Raw genomic sequence first — 4,804 nt, 5'->3', positions numbered from 1 at the left:
TTTGCCAAAGGCCTGAAGTGGAAAACTGAGGAAGGGCTGGGGCTTCAGAAAGAGCTACTAGATCATAGACTATTTTCCAGCTTCCATCAAAATGTTTTTACTTGTCTGAGATCATGTATTTCATCCTGTCTTAGTTATCTCCAGGTCCCAAGACTTTATTTTATGGATTAAGAATAGCCCTGCATAAGATAGGTTAATTTATGCTATCTTCTCTTTCATGTATTTTAATACGTATAGTAGTGGAATTTAAAGAGGAGACTGTCTTGGTTCTACCACTTACTCTGACATCTTCCAAGAGGACTTGTCAGTGAACTGTATGTGAAAATGCAGCCCATGAGACAAGATTTAGTTTCGCTAACAGGAATCTGACACACTTGATATGTCATATACACAATACAAAGTAGTTTAAGTACAAGGTTCTGTGAGAACTCAAACCTGGTACTTGCTTTCTAGTCAGTTCTGGAAGACGTGGACATGAAGCAATAATAAGTTAATAGAAATGGAGCTTTTTTCATTTTACCAGGGAATTATTTATCATAAAAGTAAATGAGCGTAGCTGACATTCTTCTCAGATTTAGTTTATGAAATGAAATAATGTTGTTAAATTTCCTAAAGAAGGCTTGACTTTACATTTTCACTTGGTTGCAGTAAAATAAATCTTTCCTGACGTGGATCAAGGGGCTGTAAACAATAAAACACAGTATTTGGTAAATATCTACATTACCAATATCTCTCTTAGTTTTGTGCTCTGATTAAATTGAGAGACACTGAAAGGGAATACAGGATTTATGGATAGAAACTCACTCATCTGACTAATGTATTAGGTGTGGAATGAGGTCTCTAAGGGAATGTTTTCAAAGAATGTTTCAAAGAAATATTACATGCTCACATAGGTACGTTGTTTCAAATCACAGTTTGCAAAACACAGTTTTATTCAATTTTGAATTTGTAACATATTGGGTCATAAAATTGACAATTAAAAATTAAAGATTGAAAAATCTTTAAAGAATATTACATATATATAACTCTTAAAATAATAAAAGAGGAAGAAGAAGAAGGAAAACAAAATTTAAAAAACCTGTCCTTCCCAACATTGGTTTATGGACTGACCAGGCAAGTTTCGGTCACTTCTTCCTAGTCTCTCCCATTTCCTCCCTGACTTTACTCACTGTAGGTCAATTGTTATTGCACTCCTCTCTCTCTTCACTGTAGGGCTCATGGTAGAGAATTTAGACTATCGACTAGGTAGGCAGTATGTGTAATGGTTAAAAACACAAGCCCTGGAGTCAAAATCCCTGTGTTCAAGTTCTGGTCCTAGCTGTGTGATTTTAGGCAAAGTACCTAACTTTTCTGAGTCTCTGTTTTCCGATCCATAAAAATGAGAGTAATGACAGCACATCTGAACACATACAAGTAGAAGTACATTTATACTTCTCATTAATGTTTTATAGGGATAAATGGTTTAAGGATGTAAAGGGCTTAGTATAGTAAGTGCTCAATAAAAACAAGCCACTAATATTTAAATATTTGTATTATTACTTCTGCTGGGAAACAATAAATAGGCTTGTCTTCTCTTCCATATTTCAGTTATGAAATGTGTACTCACTGAGGAAAAGACAGATAAAACATTGTTTATCTTAGATTATGATGAGATAATGCCAAATATATGGATAAAAACTGAAAATAAATCCAGATATTTTCAAACATCTTATAGACAAAGTACTAACATTTTACAGTTTTTCTTTTTACTTGGCATGTTCTTTTTGTTTGTGTGTGTGTGTGTGTGTGTGTGTGTGTGTAGGAAGTCAATGCATTCTTATTCATTAGTCCCTTCTTGAGCACTTCTATGAGCTGTATGTGCATCATGGAACTTAACACATATTATTTCTAATCCTTATTAACCATCTAGAGAGATCAAATTTATTAGTTCTATTTTACACTTTAGAAAACTAGAGCTTAAGGATGTAATGTAACTCATCTAAGTTCAGAGAGTTAGCAAGGTTTGGAGCCACACAATTGAATCCTATGTCTTCTTTCATCAGAGTTGGTGTTCTTTTCCACTAGGACACATATTTTATGAATCTAGGACTAATGGCCTGAGGAGAAGACTGGTTGATAATTTCACTGATAGAGATTCAGCATTATAAATAGTAATGATTTTTACATGCAAACTTACTCTTTTTACTGACAATGTATTTCATTTTAACAAGTAAGAATGTTTTCAGGGAATAGAATTTTTACTCAGATACATAATAATGCACAATTATACAAATTATAAAAATACATAATTATACACAATATAAGGTAAAGATCTTTTGTATCCTAATAAATGTTTATTCTTCATAATACACCTATGAACAGAACCATATTGGTGAGGTTGGTGATTGCAAGGGATATGTTTGGGCATAATTGACTTGGCATATAACCTTTGTTTAGTTTAGTCCTATTAAAAATGGAGAAAGAGTAGTCCTTTAGAAAAGTCTCTGCAGCAAGGAAAGTATCACCATATTTAACATGGTTCTTGAGGGAAAAAATATTTCCTGCTGTTCAGACAAATGTAAAAGGTCAGCTAAACACAATCACAGCAGTTGATTCCAAATGTTGACCTCAGAATGTATGCTCTGAAGGAATGCTAATGGCTCCTACCATAGTGCTTTTGCTTATTTGGATACCACTAAAAGCTCCACTTGACAAGCATAATGATGAACTGCACTTTTCCCATCAAGCAACACGTGTTTGGATGATAGACAGCTCTATTAAGTTGTGGATTTGTTTTTTTTCCAAGGACCAATTTTTCATCTTGCTCTGCAAACCCATGAAGCTGCTCAAAACTCACACAACTTATTGCTGATAAATGGAATCCCAGCTTCAGGATTGGGCCTGGTGGGGGCCGGGGTACAGGGTATAATGATGCATCTGTTTTATCAACATAAAACCCCTTTGGTTCTCAAAAGGATGAATTTTCTGTTTGTACTCTAGTACATCTGACTCCACTGGATGAATGGTTTTATGCTTCAGAAACATGCTTTATTATCCACCTAATCTTATTTTATTTAAAAAAATTAAGTAAATTTAAATGAAATGTGAATAACTCTATTCCTAACTTAAATGTTCATTGTTGAGCATTGTTTTATTCTTGACTTATTAACAACTCTCTCATGATTCTTTATTTTAATAATTTCATGCAAGACAACAAAAAATATATTTGGCAGTCAATAAACAAATATTTTTCAAAACTGGGTGAAATTCTCTTTCTCATTGCTTTTGTTGCTTCCTTATAGCCTTGGAAATATTGAGTTCATTTAATTTTTGCAATAAATTAGTGTATTCTTTCAAAACAAAAGGAATGAGATTGATTTTTCAGAAAAAGGGGAAGGCCTTCTTATAACTTATAACAATAAAAGGATAGACCCTCCCAGAACAAAACTAACTGAATCACTTCAAATTTCAATAGCAGCATTGCTTTGGCACTTAAAGATATGCTTCTGCTTCCAAGAGTATCATTTAAAATATAAATGCACTTGGAGATATAAACTTTAAACCTGTTTCAGTCAGCATATTAATTATCATTTAAGACCTTAGCAAGAATTTGTGGGCATCTGTTAGAGATAAATTGAAATACATTTTATGCCAAATCAGAAATGAGCCTGGCTATGAAAACATTCTTCAAGAAGCACTGCTTACCTGGTTTGGGCCTCTTTGGACTCAGAATCTTAATTTTAGTAGTCAAACAGGGATCCCCTTGGTAGAAAATGTATATAAGATTATCTTAAAGTATTCTTAAATTTGAGATTGTATGATCATGATACATGGTTCATTGAGAACTATTAAATTCACATTATAAAATGAAATCTAAACACATTAGTATCATTTAGGGTCCTAGCAGGAAATAGGTGGCCTGTTCAAAGGAGTAATTAAAGATAATGTAATGCAGGGACTAAAGGCAGGCTCAAGTGAACCAACAAATGATAATGAAGCACCCAGAGATCAAGAGCAGGAAGCTATTATTACCCTTAGGCCTGAAGATGCAAAGAGATGGTGTGTGTTATTGGAATATAACAAGAGTTAAGGCATGGTAGAGGGACAGGCGGACAAGAGCTCTAACTGTCTAGATCAAGGAGCAAAGCCATTGCCAAATCGTGGCCCAGCAGGTCTTGCAGGGAGAACACCTCCCTCACCTCTCATTTCCCTTGCTCTTTGATCTCTTACTGGGGCTTCCTGTTGACCAAATCCAACCAGGAGTTGGCAGGCAAGGGAACTTGGTCACTGCAGTCTCTACAGGCCAATCCTCCCACTGCCATAAAGAGGCACCAGGGAGGGTAGAGAATGGGCCTGGAAGGGCAGATGGATAATAACCAGCACAGCAATTTACCATAATCATAATTATACAGAATGTAAACCTCCAGGAATAACTGAATGTTATTCTTCACTAAGGACTGGTGCGAGCTCTGTTGCTATTCTACTCCTCTGAATTTCTTTTCTTCCAGGATCTGAAGGTTCTCTTCTAGGTTTTTAGTCATTTCTTGTCCCACTGAATCTGTGCTGGAATATGATGCAATCCTTAGAGCAGGGATGTTTCTAGTTTTTTGCAAAATAATCCCTTTTTTTTCTTTCTTTTTTGCTACAGTTTGCTTATTATCAAGTCCTGAATAGTTGATTTCAATGAAGGATTTCTTCCTCTGACGTAATTATTAATATCCTGCTGCCTAATTTCCCCATTTTACTGGGATGGCTTTCGTCAGTTCATTGAGCTGTACAGCTATCTCCTTAAATTGATTGTCCTGCCCTACATGTCCTTCTTACA

The sequence above is a fragment of the Delphinapterus leucas genome, chromosome 5, assembly GCF_059928025.1.
Source record: "Delphinapterus leucas isolate spDelLeu-1000000601 "Yukka" chromosome 5, BTC_Dleu_Yukka2, whole genome shotgun sequence".
In the NCBI taxonomy this organism is placed as follows: Eukaryota; Metazoa; Chordata; class Mammalia; order Artiodactyla; family Monodontidae; genus Delphinapterus; species Delphinapterus leucas.
This window is presented reverse-complemented; position numbering follows the sequence as displayed.